The following is a 21248-nucleotide window of genomic DNA, read 5'->3' as shown; positions in this document are numbered from 1 at the left end:
CTCTGCCTCCTCAGTGAATGAAAATAGGATTAAATGAATTCATATCTGTAAAGCTCATAACATAGCACCTGGAGTATGGTAAGGACTTCAGTGTTAATTGGTGTTGTCATTGTCAGTATATTATTATAATTATTTTCTAAAGATGGTCGCTTAGGCTAATTTTCTTAGAGTTTATGGATGGTACATCAGAGTATGTTTAGTTTTAGTTTTGTTTTTTTGTTTGTTTGTTTGTTTGTTTGTTTTCTGGCTGCAAGAGCCAGGGAACATTTGGGTCTGCGTTCTCTATGTCTGACCTCCTCTAGTCTGGCTAACTACCCTGACATGAATTCTTAGAGTCCATGTTTGAAGAAAGCTGGTGGATTGTACCTTTTGGTAACCAAATCATAAGGAAGGAAAATTGAGGGGCACCTGGGTGGCTCCGTCCGTTAAGCATCCGACTTCAGCTCAGGTCATGATCTCGCGGTCTGTGGGTTCGAGCCCCATGGATTCTGTGCTGACAGCTCAGAGCTTGGAGCCTGCTTTGGGTTCTGTGTCTCCTCTCTCTCTTCCTCTACCCTGCTCATACTCTGTATCTTTCTCTCTCAAAAATAAACTTAAAACAAATTTTTTTCTCAAAAGAAGGAAAATTGAATTTGTAAGTTTGTAGGGATCATGCCAGCCCTGTCTTCATTTATGTTAAACTAAAAATAGAAAAAAAAAATCTAACCAAGGTGATGTTTCCACATTGTTTGGAATAGTGATACTATTTTTCTTCAGCCTGAATTTTAACTTCTGTCCATCATTGAATTCACAATCTCTTTCTATATCCTGGTTCCTTTTCAACATAACTTCTATCAAATAGGGATTAGTTTTGTACTTCAAAGGTCATACCTCCAATTGTTCTAATAACTCCAAAACAAACTGTGAGGAATAGCACATAATTTCAAGCAGAGGAGAGTTTGTAACTGGTATGAATTAACTAGTCATATTGACTATTTCCCCCACCATAGTTATTCTATATTGTCTTCCTTATTCATCTTCAGCTCTTTTGATTTGGGATTTTGTTTGGGAACAAATAAGTGTAGAATGGTTTCTCTTTAGTCACCATGAGCATGTTAGTGAGTAATTTATTACATTTAAAAAAAAATAGAATTTGGGGCGCCTGGGTGGCTCAGTTGTTTAGGTGACTGACTTCAGCTCAGGTCATGATCTCACAGTTCGTGAGTTCGAGCCCCACGTTGGGCTCTGTGCCGACAGCTCAGAGCCTGGAGCCTGCTTCAGATTCTGTGTCTTCCCCTGTCTCTGCGCCTCCGCTACTCACACTCTGTGTCTGTCTCTCAATAATAAATAAATGTTAAAAAAAATTAAAAAAATAAATAAATAAAAAATAAGTAAATAAATAAATAGAATTTAATGTCATATGATAAAAGTATAAGAGGAGAATATAAGAATGAGATTACTTAAGACATAATTTACCTCCTGGGGAGGTATGACTTCACAGAAGGAAGGGAAGTAGATCAGATGTGTATTTTGTCTGAAATTCTTATTTACTTCTTATTTTCCATTTAAAATAATCAAGTAGTAGAGCTGTATACTGTCTACCCTGCTCTGCAAGACCTCAGGGCCAGCTTCTCCTTGGTGGTGAGTGAGGGGATACAAACATTCTTTGCAAAATGTGCTGATTTCAACCTTAGACAGAAGAGTTAGGCTGATGACAATATTGAACTCTGTTTGTCAAATTGACTTAACTAATATTTATTGTATAGTCATCTTGGGTTGTGCTGATTTCTGTATCCAGATGATAGATATAAATAAATAGAACAGTGCCAAAAAAAAGAAAAAGAAAAAAAAAAGAAAAAAAACCCAACTCTGTAAATAACAGTCCTTGAATTTTTATTCACCCTGTTGTTGAGGGAGATCTAGAAGAGGGGATGTGGAATTGTATTCCAGACACAAGAAATGTCAAGTATAGAGGCTTGAAAGCATGAAAGAGTGATGTATTTAGGGAACTTTTACATGTGACCAGAGAACAGCACCTGGTGAATAAGAGGTACTTACTATCTATGAATGAATAAATATTTGTTGAAGGAATAAACAGGGTCCTTGAGAAGAATGATGGGAAACGTGTGTGGAATGTAAAAGGGCGCAGATCAGGGAGACTGCTAAGGAGCTGAAACTTGGTCCTTCTGGTAAGTGGTTCATAATTGGGATATTGCTGCTGCCTTGTAAGGAAGACCAAGCCCTTCATAGGGAGGCTTCCAAGATTTCACTGTTTCATTTTTGTTACATCTGTCCATGCATACTGTCTGCTGATACCTGTCACCGTTAAGCTGAGTTGTAGGTTTATATGATGCAGTATAGAGAAGAGTACAGCTATGTACAGAGAAAGATGGTGTGCTATGGTTATAGGTGGTGGAGAGTTCTTGAAGGCAATGGGCTTGTGTGTTAGAGACATTATTCTAGTAGAGGTGTGGAGGGTGACTTGAAATGAGGAAAACTGTGTGAAGGATGATGGATGCCAGAACTAAGGCACTGGCAGTGAAGATGGAGAGAAAGTGAAAGAAGGAAGATGGTAAAGTGGTAATCTTGACAAACTTTTGATTGAGCAGTTTGATGAGAGAATTGAGAGAGGGGGATGATCCCAAGGTTTTTGTTTAAGCAAGTGGGCAGAATGACAGTATCAATAACCAGACAAGGGATCCAGGAGAAGGTGCAGGTAATAGGAATGTTAGGGATAATAATCATTTCAGTTTGGGATACAGTGAAATTCACAAGTATGTGAGCCATGCAGACAAAGATGTCTAATTGAAAATATAGGACTTGATCTCAAAAGAGACCTTTTTAATCCTGAAGTTAACCAGGGAGAAGTCTATACCAAGAATTATTTCAGGATAAATTAAAATGGAATAAAACTATGGCTAGATTTACTTGTATTTAAAAGTAGTAAAGTTTAGGGTTAACAGTTAAGATGATTATAGCATTTATGTTTGTCTGTCACAGGTTTAGTATGCATTAATTTTGCTAGGTTTCCAGTTTTATGTACAAAATGAGTATCAAGGTGGATTCATGCTTAAGTGAAGGTACCTGCAGACTAAGTTTTCTGGATCTTATGGCCAGGACCAAGCTAGCACAACAGTATTTAGAGTCCACATACCTAAGAGGAAATGAGCATCTTAAATGCTGAATTTGAAATCATGATGAGGCAATAGTGGTGCCCGTAAGCTATGTTCTGAGAAAAACCTAATCTGTTGATTTAACTGACTAAAAATATTGAAAGTGATACAATTCCTTAGAGCATATGCTTCATGGGAAGTGAAGGGAGACTATTATAATTTCAAATATTAGAGAATATTTGTCACAAGTACTATAGTTGGAACTTAAATATATTTAATGATTGAATATAGAATGAGTTTTTTTCTTTTTTCCTGGGCTTGAGTCCATCAACTCAGGAAGGAAATATAAATTAATGGAGCGTAAGTTTAAGTTTTAAATACAAGGTTTTGAGACCTTTCCTGCTTAACTGTGGGTCCATTGTCAAGTGACTATGCTCTGTTTTGAAATAAATGTGTCCATAAGTGAATAGAGAAGATTTGAGACCAAAAACACTTTTTTCCTTGGCAGCATCTGAGACTTGGACACCAACTCTTGATTTTTACTGTTTGGTTTAGAAGGGCCTGACAAGTTACACCTTGGTAATTTATCTTCCTTGGCTGACATTTTTGAACAAATACCTTAGTGTTTTACTTAGAGCTGGTGTCGTACTTAGTATTTCCTTTTTTTACTGTTTAATATAACTTGTTAATGTACCTTATATCAGAGAAAGGCTGCTAAAGTTTCTGGTAAGAGCAGTGTCTAATGACGAAAGGTTGGTAGACTATCCTATGGATGGCACATAGACTGCAAATAGATAATTTATTTTATTGTTTTGTGTTTTCATAAATGACGAAGGATATAGCTGTGCTTCAGGTTTATTTTCTAATATTAAAGGTACCTAAAATAAGCATTCATTATCAATATTAAGAAGCATTTTCTGAATGAGATATCACAAGAAGTCTCAGGAAGGTGCCATTTGTCTAAATTGCTTTATATCTTTTAAGAAGAGACATTCAGAGTGCCTGGTGGCTCAGTCAATTAAGCGTCCAACTTTGGCTCAGGTCGTGATCTCACGGTCTGTGAGTTCGAGCCCCTCGTCGGGCTCTGTGCTGACAGCTCAGAGCCTGGAGCCTGCTTCAGATTCCGTGTCTCCCTCTCTCTCTGCCCCTCCCCTGCTCATACTCTGTCTCCCTCTCTCTCTCAAAAATAAATAAACATTAAAAATTTTTTTGTATAAAAAAAGACACTTACACAGTAAGATCATCATTAATTTGTGGAAGTACTAGTTCTTAAAAAATTATCTTCTCCTATATGGAGTAAATTTAGTTAATTAAAGAATGCTGTGTTCTGATAAGACAAGTACAGGGGAATTATATTTACTTATAATAACAGTTGATCTGTTTCATTGCTACACACTCTCTCCTGTCTTTGCTCAGGTATCTTCCAAATTGTTGTCATTGTTTGCACAGGAGACAGGGTAAAGAGCATGACTGGAACAGCACAAATATATTTCCACTTTTGGAATAATAATAGACTGGCTGTAAATCAGTACTATCTTTATTTGCAAACAGCAACCCTCTTACCCATGTGGGTGCACCTTGATTTTTGTCTTTAATTTTTAAAAGTGATTACAAGTAAACTGATGTAGGAGGGAAATCTTATATTTCACTGAGTCAAAACCCATTGATAATGATTTATTCATTAATAGTTATTGAGTACTTATACTTACAGGTTGTGCCTTGAGAAAAATTGAGTAAAGATGTAAGGTACAGTCCTCATTTCCTGAAGAGCTAACATATGGAAGTCTCCATTCATATATTTAATTTCAGTGACATTAGAAAAGTCATATTATTTGAAACCAAATGAGTAATGTACATAATAATTATGAATAAGAGACTGAAGGAAAGAGAATCCTCTGACAACTAATAGAACTATTTCATGAAGCTAAGGCTTCATTTTCTCCCATTTTATTTTGAAAAGCATTTGAAAAGGTGAAGGAAATTTACAGTGAATAGTAGGATAAATGTTGTCCTTTGTAACAACAATTGACCTTTTGCTATACTTGCTTTATCATGTATAAGTAAAACTTGGACAGGTCCGGCTAAAAGGATCAAAGCGTGCTCAAGATTGGGACAATGTGAAAGATAGGTTTTGTGGTAGCCAGCCCCCAAAAATATCTCTCCACGGATCCTTGTATAATCCCTCCCTAACATTGTACCAGGGTTGATTTGTGTGACTTTGGTAAATTCAGTAAGTGCCCCACTCCCTTAACACAAAGATGTGCATGTCCTGATCCCCAGAACCTGTAAATATGTTATATGTCAGAAGGGACTTTGAATGTGTGATCTGTGAATAAATTCGAGATTTTGAGATAGGAAGATTATCTTGGATTCTCTGGGCAAACCCAACGTAATCACACGTCCCTATGAGAGGGACATAGTAGATTTAACATTGGAAAAAATCTATAAGATTGGAAGCAAACATCAGAGAGGAGAGAAGATGTTACCCTACTAGCTTTGGAGGAAAATAGAGGAAGGGACCACAGGCTAAGGAATGCAGGTGGCCTCTAGAAGCTGGGAAAGAAAGGAAATGGATTCTCCCTAGAGCCTCCAAAAGGAATGCAGCACCTCCAACCCATTTTAGACATCTAATCTCTAGAGCTATAAGATAATAAATTTGTGTTGCTTTAAGCCACCAAGTTTGTGGTAACTTGTTATAGCAGCAATAGGAAACCAGCACAGTGACCAGCAGACTATGGCAGAAATGAAGGTTTGCCACTTCTGAGGCAATTACATTATAAAAGACTGTAGCTTCTCTGTTCGACTCTTTCCTTCTTAGGTCATTCACTGTGGCAGAGGCCAGCTGCCATGTCATAAGGATACACAGGCAACCTAGGGAAAGGCCCATGTGGCAAGGTACTGTGGTTTCCAGCTGATGGCCAGCAAAGAAATGAGACATGTCAGTCACCGTGTGAGCGAACTTAAAAGCAGATCTCCCTCTTGGATGAGGCTTCAGAGGACTGCAGCTCCACCTGGGAGCTTGATTGCAACTCATGGGGGACCCTGAGCCAGAATCACCTGGCTAAGCCAATCACAGATTCCTGGCCCACAGAAACTGTGAGATAATAAATGTGTACTGTTTTGGGGGGCCATTTGTTATACAGCAAAAGATGACTAAAACAGAGTTGAAATGGTAGTTTTAGAGGAGATTGTAGAAGGTTTGAAAGCTAAACTAATTCACCTCTCAGTAGGGAACCCTTGACAGTTTTGATCTGGGAAGTAACCAACTCAAAATAATAACAAGTTTTATTTGCTTTGATATATTAGAGAACAGGGAGATTGGAGGGAAGGAAAGCAAATGTAATATTAGGGATAGTAAAATTAGATATAGCACTGAAAACCTGCTCTAGGTCTGTGAATATAGAGAGGGACAGCAGAGGATATATATAGGTAAAACTACAAAATAAACTCAACAGGACCAGGTGACCAAATGGACTCAAGGGAAAGGGTAATTGAAAAGTGGAAGCTGGTGTTTTGAGTTTGAAAGAAAAATGGTATAGTTCTGAAAATGGGACATTTACAGTAAGAACAAGTTTTCAAAAATTTCTTATACTCTGAAATTTAGTTGCATAAGTGAAAATGTTCAAAACAAATTTAGGATAAAAGACTTCATTATCTTCCTTGTGGAGGCTTAGAAATATAAGTGAGGGATGAAATTGGGACGTGGGGCAATAAGAGTATGAGATGTGATGTTACAGGATACATAATTGTGTGTATAGAGCCCTGTGCACTTTGGCTCTAAGTGTCCTCACAGAGGAAATGCTGACAATAACATGGCTTCAGTACCAGTAAGACTAAAACATGTCTTCCTGGTGTCTTAAGTACACACATTCTCAGCATTACCCTATGGTGAGTACTATAATTTTAATGAGAAGAGGTAAAAATAGGCCACTGGGTTTTATTATTAACTGATCATCAGTGATATTTAGGGTTTCACTGTCGATATGATGGTAAGGATATACACAAGATTGCAGGAGGTTGATTTCTCTGGAGATAAAGTGGAACCAGCAGAATCTAAGTTATTCTTCAAGCTCACTGGGGCAATATCACTCTACATCTCAGTCCATAAAGTAGAGCAAAAATAGTGATCTTGTTTTAGCCTAAAATATAAAGAGTGCTTTAAGCTGCTGGTTAAGAATTCAGTGTAAACCCAGGATGTTAACAGCAGTCATCAGTATGTACTATGAATGAAATTGAATTTGAGGGTTGATAGCCAACATGGTTAGTTTATGGAGCCTACTTTCAGATTGTCACCTCTAGTTTTGTATTTATAGAAAGCATCCCCTATCTGGACTGGAATTCAAAATTTTTGTTTATTGCTAGTGGTGCCTGATTGTCATTTGTGACCTTTGGTTTATATGTGAGGAGGTAGAATTTGGTAAATGGTGGTCTCCCAAAACTTTTCTGACCAGCCCTGCTGGGTCTCAGTTTTGACAAGTTGTTTCTCCCAGTAGGTTTTAATCAGATGTAGAATGTAAGGTGATGTTAGTACTCTTAACAGGGTCATTCAGAAAACCAAAATAAAATGATAGATATGAAGATGCCTTGAAAAGTTAAAGGAACATGTAAGTAGTAAGTATATTTATCATCATTATTAAGATGATTGGAACTGTTATTATATTAAAATAATACTACAACTTCTGAATTCAACATTAAAAAGAGAGGGAGAAATATTTTGCTATGGTTTATTTCAGCTTCTGTAGAACTTCCTGTGAGCTTTCTGAGAAAAATATGTGCACAGGCAATATGTATAAATATACATGTGTTTTAATGATGCTATACTTAAATCACTTGGATTGTTTGTAGCCTTATTTAACTCTGGACTTATTTTACCAGCATAGTTTTGGAAATATGAATTCAATAATTCTTAAGATATATCCAGTAAAAACAGGATGACCAGTATGTGAGAAATACTTCTTCATATCTTATCTCTTAATCTTCACAAAAACCATGTCAGGAGGTATTATTATCTTTTTATGTAAAAGGAAACTATGGCTCTGAGATATTATTAGCTTTTTGCCCATAGTGTGCGTAGCAAGGATTTGAATAAATAGCTAGAGCACCACAGTTAGTTAGATATAAGCTCAGCAATGAAAATAAATTTGCTTAGATAAAATATAATTGCATTTATAAGTACTGTGTCAATATTCATATTATGTCTCTGAGTCAAATTTACATTGTTTTCAAAGCAGCCATTGCCTTCTGTTAACAGGCGTCTCTCATGTTATGTTAGCATGAACCCACGAGTTTGCCAGGTAGAAATCTATGCAAATGTGTTACCAGTTAGTCTTGAGTTTGGTAACCTAATTTATATAAAGAATAAGCTGTGATGTATTTTGGGTTTTCAGTGTTGAGCCGTCAATAGAATAGAAGATGGTGAATAATGTTTTATGGAGTCCAACATTTGTTTGTACTTCATGGTTTGCTGATTGCTTAGCCATTCTTTATCTTACCCATTTGATCCTCACCATCACCTTGCGCAGTAGATAGGGCTCATGTTATTCACCTCATTTTTCAGGAGAAGAAATCAAGGTCAAAGGAGAGTGTGTAATTTTTTTTCAGCAAACTTCAAATATTATCGATGTAAAAAAGATTCTGATAAATAGTCTAAGGGCAAGCGGGTCCAACGCAATAACCACAGTACCTCTTGCTGCTTATGTAACGAGGAGTTTACTGCTAGGTTATAGTTTGATTTAGGTAAAACTTCCCATGGTATGGCATATTTGGAGATAAATAGGTGGATACAAATTTTCCCTCTGTCTTCTTCTGCGGGGATATCACACCACTTATTTTGGCCCCTGTTGTTACGTGGAGGAGTGCTGTACGCTTCTCCACTGGCTGTGTGTTTTTGTGGAGAGTTAAAGAAGCTGCCCATATCCTTCCCACAGCGATATTGCCCATCCTAGAACCTTGACCTGGAACAATCTGCTGGGTTATGTATATGGAAATTTGCCTTGTGGTGGCTTGTGGTGTTTACTTGTGAAAAAGCCACAACATCTGATAGGTTTGTTTCCTAGTCATGTATGTAATGCAAGATTATGTCAAACAAGAATAAGTTGTCTCATTACTAACATTTAACAATAGTTCTTTCATCGCTACCCAGCGTTTATCAAGCCCTTACCTAGCGCAGCTGCAGTGCCAAGCTCTGAAGAACACAGCTCTTCACTCGGCTCATAATCTAGATTGTCAGGTCCAAACATCAAGGCAAGGAGTTTCCAGTTTCACTTTTCATATATAGCAGTTGTCTTAGTGTGTTTGGTCTGCTGGAACAAAAACAGTTGACTGGATGGCTTATAAACATCAGAAATTTATTTCTCACAGTTCTGGAAGTTGGAAGTCCAAGATCGGGGCTTAGCAGATTCAGTGTCTGGTGAAGGTCTGTTTCCTGGTTCATAGATTACCATCCCTGTGTATCATTACATGGCAGAACAGGTATGGAAGTTCTCTGGGGTCTCTTTGATAAGGGCACTGGTCCCATTCTGGAGGACTTCACCCTCATGATCTAATCAGCTCCCAAAGGCCCCACCTTTTAATACTATAACATGGGGGTTAGGTTTTAATATATAAATTTTAGAGGACACAAACATTTTATTTAAAACAGTAGTTTGGAAAGCATGTGAGTTTTCTCAAAGTATAAATAATTTTAAAAAATGCTTTTACACCGTGTCTGAGATAAATTTGTTCTTTGGCAAAGGTGATTTTAATTGGTGGCACTTTCTAGGACTAGGAAAACAATCTATTGACGCGCCTCTCAGAGTGATCAGATGAAAACAAGAAACACATATGCCCAGCCACATGAACTCTCCATTGTACTCTTGATGAATCCTTTCTTATGTTTAAAGCTGTTGAGTTTATATGTATGTATATATATATATATATATATATATATATATATATATATATATATATATATCTTAAGAGCAGGGCAATTCTCTAAAAGACTACACTACTTTCTTTATGTACAATGTCAGTGCCACAATATTAAACAGAAATGAAATATGTGGCTGTGCTTTTCAAAAAATGTGAATATATTTCTCTATAGAGTTGTTTTGTAGCTATATTGCTATTAAAGTAGTGCCCAACTCCAGGCCTGGAGACTGCTGACACACAATTAATCTCACAAATTTATGAATGCCAAAGCATGGAGCAAAATGAAAACAACTGGGGGAATGTTTAAGGGAAATAATTGGACTGTAGCCAGATGTGCATGTGTAAAACATCACCCCTTAACTCCTCCCCCATATCCTGTCTGAAGACAGGATTTTTTTTTTCCTCAAAAATAAATGGGTTATTTGAAAGAAGCAGTGGTCTCTGACTGAAACTGAATAGGCAAAGCCAGACTGAACATAATTGTATATGTTCTTGGTGTCTTTGTTTTTTAATTAACTCATTGGGTGCTGCTGAATCAATCTGCCTTAGGGCTGTTCTTGATGGCTCTCGCCACGTTACACACTCCACTTGAAGATAATATAGAAGGGTTTTCAAGAATGTCAATTTTCTTGAGTTTTGGGCTGTCATGAACTGTAAAGTTTTACTATTAAAAATGGACATTAAACTGTCCAGTGTGGAGGAAGTTAAGATGAGAAGTGAGGTCCGGTTAAGAGGGAGAAGAAAAGTGTGAGAGCATTTGTTTGTTTAATTAGTCTAAGATAGCTACAGGTGCTAAAAAGAAAAAAAAAAAAAAGAATTTCTCCTAGGATGCTTAGCTCACTAGGTAAAACCTAAAAATCAAGGTAAAATTGACCTTGCATGTATAAAGTTAATTTGGACCTGGCATCATTGGGATATGAGAAACTAGAGGTCTGGGTGCTGAATAAGAACCTTCCATGTTGGTGTCCAACCATCATAAATATTTTAAATGTACCAGAGAAGAAACGGTAAGGCACATTACTCACTTAAATGTCAAGAAGTACTTCCTTGAAAACAAGTCCAGCGATAACATCCAAATAATTTCAACAAAGGAGTTTTCTCCATAGACTTGCTTTTCTCTTGCTCTGCATAAAACGAAAAATAAAGATGAAATTAAATTTTAATGAACCAGCTTAGAAATACTCAAGACCTTTTGCCCCACACGCCCCTCCCTTTATGCTCCTTATGCAGTTACAGAGACTTTCCTTGGGATTAGAATTCTGAGCCTTATTAGGCAAAGTCTCAAGATTGGATTTCTGTTCTTATGCTGGGGGAGAAACAAAAGTAGAAACATTTTATTTTATTTATTTTTTTTTTTTAATTTTTTTTTTTTAAACTTTTTTTTTTTTTTAATTTTTCAACGTTTTTATTTATTTTTGGGACAGAGAGAGACAGAGCATGAACGGGGGAGGGGCAGAGAGAGAGGGAGACACAGAATTGGAAACAGGCTCCAGGCTCCGAGCCACCAGCCCAGAGCCCGACGCGGGGCTCGAACTCACGGACCGCGAGATCGTGACCTGGCTGAAGTCGGACGCTTAACCGACTGCGCCACCCAGGCGCCCCAAAAGTAGAAACATTTTAAATGTCCAATCTTTTATCCCACTTAAGGAAGGATTAAGGACACCAATTCTTTTTTTTTTTGATTTAAAAAAAATTTTTTTACACTTTTTTTTTTTTGAGAGAGAGAGACAGAGCACAAGTTGGGGGGACAGAGAGAGAGAGAGAGAGATAGACACACACACACACACACACACACACACACACACACACACAGAATCCAAAGCAGGCTCCAGGCTCTGAGCTGTCAGCACCGAGCCCAATGCAGGGCTCAAACTCACAAACTGTGAAATCATGACTTGAACCAAAGTCGGATGCTTAACCCACTGAGCCACCCAGGTGCCCCAAGGACACCAATTCTTGATGTTTCTACAGTTGGTGACAAATTGCACTCTTCTAACTGTGAAGATAATTATTCAATTTAAAGCCTAATTTTAGTATCATAATTGTTAGACATAATTCCCACAAAAAAAAGGAATTAGTCTATTTTCCCAATTCCTTTTCCAAAGGGAACTGGGTGGAGAGAGGCATTTTCCTGTGCCAGATGCCAGGGTATTAATGAGAAGTGATGAATGCAGAGAAGGATAGCCAATGAGAAGATCACTTGTTTTATAAATATATATACACAGATAGCAGTGTCTCTGTGCGATGGCTGGTATTCCCCTCCTTATTTGTCTCCATATAATGCCCAATAGAATTGTATTTCAATTAGCCAGGTCTAATTTCAAGTGCAAATCATTTCTGGGAAAGTTATATATTGGTTTTTACCCACTTATGAATATATAATTTCAGGATGTTGAAAATCTATATTATCCAAAGTTTAAAAAAGTTAAATTAACATAAATTAAACCTTGATGATTTAAGCAAAAAGTTGGTAAACAAATACTCTAGAATTATTTGTGTGGTCATTTAAGGAAGATACAGTGATTCTGGATTTCAAGGCATAAATACAGTAAACATTATCGACTTTTTTAGTAAAGGGTGTGCTTGGTCCAACAGATGATAAAATCCTTAATTACTAGAATGTCAAAATTTATCAGTTGCTTAAAATTATTTGGTAATAGATTTGTTTTCTTGCTAGAAAATGAAAGCCATGTAGTAGGAATTTCTAGACTAGCACTTAAAACAACAGTGACCAAAACAAGGTCATTGTGAAGGTCATTACATTCCTGCAGTGCTCCCTCCTCCTCCCCACTACTCTCTTGCAAACCAGCTCTTTCTCTAATCTTATCCATCTGGAAAAGACCACCTTTATCTACCTTTTTACTCAAGTCAGAAAGCTAGGAATAGTCTTCCATCCTCCCCTCATCATAGCCTTTCCAATCCATCTCTAATTCTTGCTAATTCCATCTCACAATAGATCTCCAGGGGCACCTGGGTAGCTCAGCCAGTTAGGGGTCCGACTTTAGCTCAGGTCATGATCTCACAGTCAGTGAGTTCAAGCCCTGCATCGGGCTATGTGCTGACAGCTCAGAGCCTGGAGCCTGCTTCGGATTCTGTGTCTCCCTCTCTCTCTGCTCCTCCCCTGCTCATGCTCTGTCTCTCTCTGTCTCAAAAATAATAAAATAAAAACATTTTAAAAAATTCAAAATAAATCTCTAATCTGACTCCTCTTTAGTCCCATGGCCACTTGCCGGTTTAAGCCAGCATCATAGCCAATCCAGATGGCCATAATGCACTGCTACCTGGCACCTTCCTATCTCTTTGCCTTCATTCCCTTCTTTGCTCCTCCCCCTCCCCACACTGAGGACTCCCCTCTTGCCACACTGTTCCTTTTTCTACTATTCCTTTGAGAAGAGCTCCTTCCAGTCAGGGCCTGTATCCTTTCAGCCTTAGGATTCAACGGAAATGTGACCTTTTTCAGAGACACTTTCTCTGACTTCCCTTTCTAGTCTAAATTACCTTCCCTTGTCATACTTGGTAATGGCACCTTCTTCTTTTTCCTTGGAGCATTTATTCTAATATATAGTTACATATTTATTTCTATATCTGTTCCCTAATATAAGACTCAGGAGGCCAGGAGCCATATTGCTATTGTTCACTGCTTAATCTAGAAGATAAACATATTTCCTTGGCATACAGAAAGCTCTTGAATGGCACTCTACCAAATTTTGATAATGCGAAGTTAATTTTGCCACAGTCCCTAGCCTCAAGTTGCTTACAGTCACTTTATTAGAAAGATGAACAAAAATTCTATAGCGCTCTCTCTGTCTCTCTCTCTTTCTCTATATATATATGTATATGATTTTTTTAAGTTTATTTATTTTGAGAGAGAAAGAGCATGCGTGGGGGAGTGTCAGAGAGATAGAAAGAACCCCAAGCAGGCTCCATACCACCAGCACAGAGCCTGATGTGGGGCTTGAACTCAGGAATGGTGAGATCATGACCTGAGCCAAAACTAGGAGTCAAACACCTAACTGACTGAGCCACTTAGACGCTTCCAGAGAGATTTTTTTTTTTAATGACTTTTAAGATCAGGGAAAAGAATTTGTAGTTGAAGTGATCATACAGAAGCATTCTCCTAACTTAGAATTCTTTAGGTTGGCAGGGGCGTTAACACTTCAGGTCATTAATGGGTTGCTACTCCTATAGACAGGAGCTTCATTATATATTTAGAGTGGAATCTACACTTAAACCAGAAATTTTGGTAGTTTGTATTAAGAATTTCTTGATATTTATTCGTTTTTTATATGTACATTTATATATGTATCCACTGTGTATAAAATTTCTATCTAGAATGGTCTGTCCTGTGAGAGGGAAAACATCCTTTTTGGTGAATGTTTCTCTGGCTTCCAGAATCTCTGCAGAGTACCAAAGGGGAATGCAGAGATAAGGGGAGATATTGCAATCTCATATGGGTATAGAAATAGATAGAAGGAATAGATTAAAGGGTCATCTCTTCCAATATAGAGTATGTATAGAGGGAAGTGGGCAAAGCTATACAGGTCTTTGAAACTGTTTACATTATCTTCCCATTAAAGGATTTTAAGAATGTCTAAGCACCCAAATGCTTCTAACCACACAGATGAGGGAGTTAGATATACAGTCCAAATTTAGCATGAGATAACATGAATTATTTAAAAAAATTTTTTTTAATTTAATGTTTATTTACTTTTGAAGGAGAGAGAGAGAGACAGAGTGTGAGTGGGGGAGGGGCAGAGAGAGAGGGAGACATAGAATCCAAAGCAGGTTTCAGGCTCTGAGCCGCCAGCACAGAGCCTCACGCGGGGCTCGAACCCACAAACCGCGAGATCATGACCTGAGCCGAAGTCGGACGCTCAACTGACTGAGCCATCCAGGTGCCCCAACCTGAATTATTAATAAAGAAAATGGTCCCAAAACAAGTATGACAAATACCATTACATTTGTAACAGTTTAAATTGCAGAGCTTTTCTAAAACATACCTACCACATAAAATAAAACCCAATGGCAGGAGTGCAGCAGTTTTTGCCACAATTTGGAAGCTGGTCAATGAAAAATAGGAATTTATAATTAATTTTGTTTAGAAGTGGAGAAATTTTGAAATGTTTATTCTCCCTTCTAAAGATTACCCTCAACACAGTATTGAGCAGCATGTTCGGGAGAACATGGCAATACCCCAGAACACCCCCCCAGGCTAGGTGCTGAGGGCTTAAAATCCCTCTTTTAGAAATTCATTGTTCTCTTGGTTAAACCTTGCTCTCTTCATATGGTCCACTTTAAAAGACAAACCCTTCAGGGAGGTGTTAAGTCTGGACATAGGAAAGGAGGAGAAAGCATATTAGAATTCATTGAATCTGGGTCAGGGACTTGGTATGTGCATTCTCCTTACAGTCCTGTGCTTTCTCTGTTTCACAGATGCAGAAAGCAAGTCTCAGAGAAGTTTAGTAACTCTCCTTTATGTGAATGAATTGTAGAACTGAGATCTGACCTCCCAGTTGGTCTACCTGTAAACCCACGTTCTTTCCTTTACGTGATCTGCATCTTACAGTCATTAATTAATGTGATGCTTTTCTCGTAAAGGCTGCGGATCAGAAGCATAAAAGTGTGCTAAGAATCTGGAGGAGAAGTAGTGATAAAAGAGAGGACAAGAGAGCAGGAAAAGGAGGCTGGAGAGCCCCTCAGTCAGTACGTAGGGAGTAGCTTCTCTGGGCCTCGCTTATCCATAGATTCTGCTTCCTGCCTCAAGAGGTTTGGAGGGACTGGGAACCAAAGCCAAAGTGACATTGAAGGAAGCTCCTAATGCATCCTTCTTTATTTGCATCAGCAACGAAGTCCACAGGCTCCTTCGGTATGTGAACACCTGAAATTAAAAGACTACAAATATGCATTTAGACTGTTTACTTTAGGTTTCCTGTTTACATTTGTTCCAATTTTATTCTCTCACTGGGAAGTAAAATTGGCATGAAGGGGGAAAAGGCGAGCAGATGCAAGAGGGAAGCGAAACCCAGTTTTGAAAGTAGAACCATTTTTACATTAAGTTAAACTGTGGGTTTAAAACACTCAGCTCTCTATTGGAAACCATTGTGGGTGGAGAGCGTTTGCAACAGAGCTTCACCTAATTCATTCTATATGCTTGGCAAAGGAAAGGCTGAAATAAGAGCCAAATTCCAAAGGTCTCTGAGGGAAGCAAGGTCACACTGCATTCAGAATTATATAGCAACCTGGCCTGAACAGAGGATTTTTAATGTGTTTGTACACTTAGGAATCATTCTTCTAGAATATTGTAATTGTTTAGCCATTTTGTGAGGTTCTGTTAGAAATGTATTACAAACACTGCTTCACAGCTAGATAAAAAAGACTATCAAATAATTTAATCAAGTTAAGTCAGTTGATTTTCTAGCTACTTTTGAAACTGAAAATAAAATAATGTGGAAGGACTTAACTGATTAGTCCACTATCGTAATCAATTTGTAGAAATGTCTAAGAAACCATATTTTGCTTTTTTTCTTTTTTTGGCCTGAGGAATTTGGCCCATCCTCATATAAAAATTATGCTTTAATTCCAAGGCATCTTATTATGAACAGTTGTTGAATTTTACATTGTTTTATAATTAGTTCTGCTCTTTAATAAAGCTCATTTGCAAGGTAAAAGGGCAAAATGTGAGAAGCAAGGAAACCAAAAGTTGTTCATCAGCAATTACAATAAAAATAGGAATAAGCAGAAATGTCATTTTAACTCACTTTCTGGGAAGACATTCCAGAGTTTGGGGGTTGACAGAACATCTTTTGGGTGCTTAGGGTCCAAAAGGGAGTAAGGACTTCAGACTTTTGAAGTTGTTTTTGCTTACAACCAAATTTACCTCAAAGTGCAGAGTGCATAAGAGTTCATTTAAATGTCGGTTACAAATTCCAAGAAATGTGGAGATATAAACCAGAAAGACAACATGACCTGAACAGGGGTTTGGGAATGTGGACTCTGATGTTGACCTTGTGTCATTTTTTTTGTTTGTTTTTGTTTTTAACTTTGTAGTGATGAAATACAGCTTCTATTCTGTTGACCCCCTTAAGGTAGTACCAAACACAGATAAAAATGGAGCATACTTACGTCTCTTTTCCTGGGGAATAATATGGAAGGACAATTCCTCCCTCTTCTGAAGATGATATGGGCTTAGAGCAAAGTTTCAGCTGTTTCTGAGAGCCCAGGTCCAGGCATCTGAGTCTTTTGATACAAATGTTGCTACTTCCCACCTCTCCAAGGGACTTCTTGCCCTCTAGTCATGGTCAAGCCAGCTGAAGGAATCAGAATCAGTTGTTGATAAAAGTTTTCAGGGAAGCTTTTGCCAACCTTGAAATGTACTCTGTCTATACCAGTGGTTCTTAAACTTTAGGAGTCATAAACCCATGTAAGAACATGGTAGAGTTATTGACTTCTTCTAGAAGTATTGCACACATTCACAAAATGGCTTCCAAAAGTTCTCCAGTCCAGAGGCCCAGTCATGGACCATGGGTTATAAACCCTAGCTCTGCAGGGTTAGTTTCCCTAAGTTCTGAAAACGTTGCGGTCCAAGTTGTCCTCTCTAAGCAAGGAGCTACTCCTTTTGGCCATTAAGTCACCGTATGGAGAGAGCAAATCTATTCTCTTCATATCCTACCCATCTTAGAGAAGAGCTCTGAGGTGACAGAAGACCTGTACATAGGGAACTAACTATTTTATGTCACTGTCTTTTCCAGTGTCCAGTTTTAAGTTTGAGCAGATCTTTTCTTCTTCCTTTCTTTACATCAGAATCCTACCTATTCTCATAACCTGCTCTACTCTCCTCTCCCACCTGCCTTCCCTCACCAGCAGCCCGGAGTGACCACTCTCCTAGTGATTTCTAATACCACTTACACTTGGTACCAGCCATATAATGTTCATTATTCTCTTTTTGCTTATTTTTAAATCCTTTTTTACTATGAAATATTTCTAACAAAATAAGATTCAACAAAAGCTTAGCCTCATGACATACCTGCATCAGATCCTTAAAAATAATAATTGTAGTTGTAATGAAAATCTTCTACACTGCCTTGGAACCCCTTTCTCTTCTTCTCTCCCAGCAGGAACCACTGTCACTTTCAGACATGGTACTTTACTATTAAAAAAAATTTTCCCCCTCAGTGTAGATCTGATTCCTCCAATGAGACCATAATTCCTTGAGAACAGATAATAAATAGCCGTATTCTTCTTTTGGTTTGTCCCACAGTGTTTGACTCAGTGCTCCAGGAGTCCTTAAAAACTGACTCTAGGGGCGCCTGGGTGGCGCAGTCGGTTAAGCGTCCGACTTCAGCCAGGTCACGATCTCGTGGTCCGTGAGTTCGAGCCCCGCGTCAGGCTCTGGGCTGATGGCTCGGACCCTGGAGCCTGTTTCCGATTCTGTGTCTCCCTCTCTCTCTGCCCCTCCCCCGTTCATGCTCTGTCTCTCTCTGTCCCAAAAATAAATAAACGTTGAAAAAAAAAAAATTAAAAAAAAAAAAAAACTGACTCTAGAGGGGCGCCTGGGTGGCTCAGTCAGTTAAGCATCCAACTTTGGCTCAGGTCATGATCTTGCGGTTTGTGAGTTTGAGCCCTACGTTGGGCTCTATGCTGACAGCTCAGAGCCTGGAGCCTGCTTTGGATTCTGTGTGTCCCTGTCACTCTGCCCCTTGTTCTCTCTCTCTCTCTCTCTCTCTCTCTCAAAAATAAATAAACCTTAAAAAAATTTTTTTTAAAAAGTGACTCTAGATGCATGCATGTGGGGTTACTTGGATTTTGGTACTTTTTGACTTTAAGGTTCTCCTCCATCTTCTTGTCCCTCAAAGATCCTTTGTATCTTTTCTCCAAAATGCAGAAGACCATTTACTCTCATTTTCTATTTTTTTCTCTTCTTTCCATGGAAGAAAACTCAGATTATATTAAATTTTATGTTCCTTTAAATATTCTGTTGCTCTTCATTTCTCCCATTTCCTTATAACAGAAACAATTCTTAGTCCTTGTGTCTCAGTTCATTTATTTGTAGGTTTGGGGAAATACTCTTGCTTTAGATAACCTTGAACTTTATTCAGGTAGTATAAAATATATGTGTAATATGTGAGTAAAAGGCAAATTCATTTTCCCCCCAAATGTTGTCATTTGATGTATTTATACACTTGAAAGATTCATCACTTTGTCCATCTTAGCAGTCCTGATATCACCCTCTGTTTCACAGGTAAGGAAACCAGGGCTAGGAAGACCAAACAGCATTTCAGGTCGTAGAGCTAGGGCAAAGGGCTCTAGATTTCCATTCTTTTCACCTCACCATTATGCATTATTATAGTATGATTTTGAGAATAGCAGCTATTAATCTTATTGGATGATTGGACATTGTTTGGGCCACTTTACACTTCCACTAATTCTTATAATCAACTTAAGTTAGGTGGTTTATTGTCCTGTATTACGGTTACCCAAACTGAGGCTCAGAAAGGTAAAAGGAATTCTTTTAAAGTCAAGCTAGTAATTACTCCTGGTAATAATGACAATAATAGCTCACACTTTTTTAGCACTTATGAGGTACCAAGCTCTGGTCTAAGCACTTTATGTAAATTAACTCATGATTGCATTTTGGGGCACAAACTCTATATCTTCACTCCATAGATAAAGAAAGTGAGACTGAAAGAGGTTAAGTAACTTGGTTAAAATCACTCAGCTAGGAAATATCAGAGGGAACTTAAAAGCCCAGTAGCCCGGTGCCAGAATCCATGTGTTCCCTCCCACCAGCAGAAACAGGATTCACATCTCCTAAGTGGGTGTGCTTTTCATTATGCTTCCAAACTCTTCTGCAGTATAATTCTTCTTATTTGTTATAAATGTAGAAATATTTACTCCAATTTAGAGTCCGATTTCTTATTCTTTTGACCTGGAATGTCCTTTACCAAATGAATAGCAAAATCCAGTTCGCCCTTCAAAATCCTGCTCAGCAGTCTGTTCTCTTTCTTCCCTCTCCCAAAGAGTTAAACACTCTCTCTGGTAGAGATTCTGCCTCTGAACCATGTTTTGACATTAAAAAAAAAAAATAGACTTTTAAAAATAGTTTTATATCTATAGAAAAAGTGGAGCAGATTATACAGAGTTCCCATATACCCACTTTCCCTGCTCATAGTTTCCCATATTTTTAACATCTTGCATTAGTGTGGTACATTTGTTACAGCTGATGAGCCAATATTGATTTATTATTATCAGCTATATATTTAAAAAAATTTTTTTAATGTTTACTTATTTTGGGGACAATGAGAGAGACAGAGTGCAAGCGGCAGAGGGGCAGACAGAGGGAGACACAGAATCCAAAGCAGGCTCCAGGCTCCGAGCTGTCAGCACAGAGCCCGACGCGGGGCTCAAACTCACGAACCGTGAAATCAAGACCTGAGCCGAAGTCGGATGCTCAACCGACTGAGCCACTTAGGCGCCCCATTATCAGCTATATTATTAACAACTATTATTATTAACTACAGTCCATAGTTTACATTATGGTTCATTCTTGGTGTTATGCCATTCTGTGGTTTTGACAAATGCATAATGCTTTGTATTCACCATTAAAATATCATATAAAATAGTTTCATGGCCCTAAAAATCCCTGTGCTTCACCAGTTTACCCTTCCTCCACCTCCTTCCTCTAAACCCTCGACAACCACTAATCTTTTTGCTCCTTTAACAGTTTTGTATTTCCAGAATGTCATATGTTTGGAATCATACAGTATGTAGCCTTTTCAGACAGGCTTCTTTCACTTAATAATATGCATTTAAATTTTCACGTGTCTTTTTGCGGCTTAATTAAAAGTTTCTTTTTATCGTTGAATAGTATTTTGTTGTATGGATGCACCACAGTAGGTTTTCCAGTTCACTTATAGGAGAACATCTCGGATGTTTCCTGTTTTGGCAATTATGAAAAAAGCTTCTATGAACACTGTGTGCAGGTTTTAGTGTGAACATAAGTTTTCAACTCATTAGGGTAAATGCAAAGAAGCATGATTGCTGGATCATATAGTAAGAGTATGTTTAGTTTTGTAAGAAATCACCAAGGTAGCTGTTCCATTTTACATTCCCACCAGCAATGAGAGTTCCTGTTGTTCTTCATCCTCACAACTATTTGTTTTTGTCGGTTTTTGTTTTGTTTTGCTTTGTTTGGATGTTTGCTATTCTATTAGTGTGTAGTGGTATTTCACTGTTATTTTAGTCTGTGAT

The 21248-nt window shown here is 38.0% G+C and overlaps 1 protein-coding gene and 1 long non-coding RNA gene across 8 annotated transcripts in view; one reads left to right on the top strand and one right to left on the bottom strand.

Annotated features, from left to right (window-relative positions):
• Window positions 1-21248, top strand: part of DNM3 (dynamin 3) — a 570520-nt gene that overhangs the window by 342907 nt on the left and 206365 nt on the right. The gene's annotated exons all lie outside the window — the stretch shown is intronic.
• On the bottom strand, window positions 11010-16836 carry LOC147572695 (uncharacterized). The gene is made up of 2 exons (XR_015245876.1): window positions 16760-16836; window positions 11010-11125 (listed from the first exon to the last, which is right to left on the bottom strand). It is a non-coding gene; the product is annotated as an uncharacterized LOC147572695 (long non-coding RNA).

The sequence above is a fragment of the Puma concolor genome, chromosome E4, assembly GCF_028749965.1.
Source record: "Puma concolor isolate L17-30 chromosome E4, mPumCon1.1.hap2, whole genome shotgun sequence".
NCBI classification, from domain to species: domain Eukaryota; kingdom Metazoa; phylum Chordata; class Mammalia; order Carnivora; family Felidae; genus Puma; species Puma concolor.
This window is presented reverse-complemented; position numbering and strand designations above follow the sequence as displayed.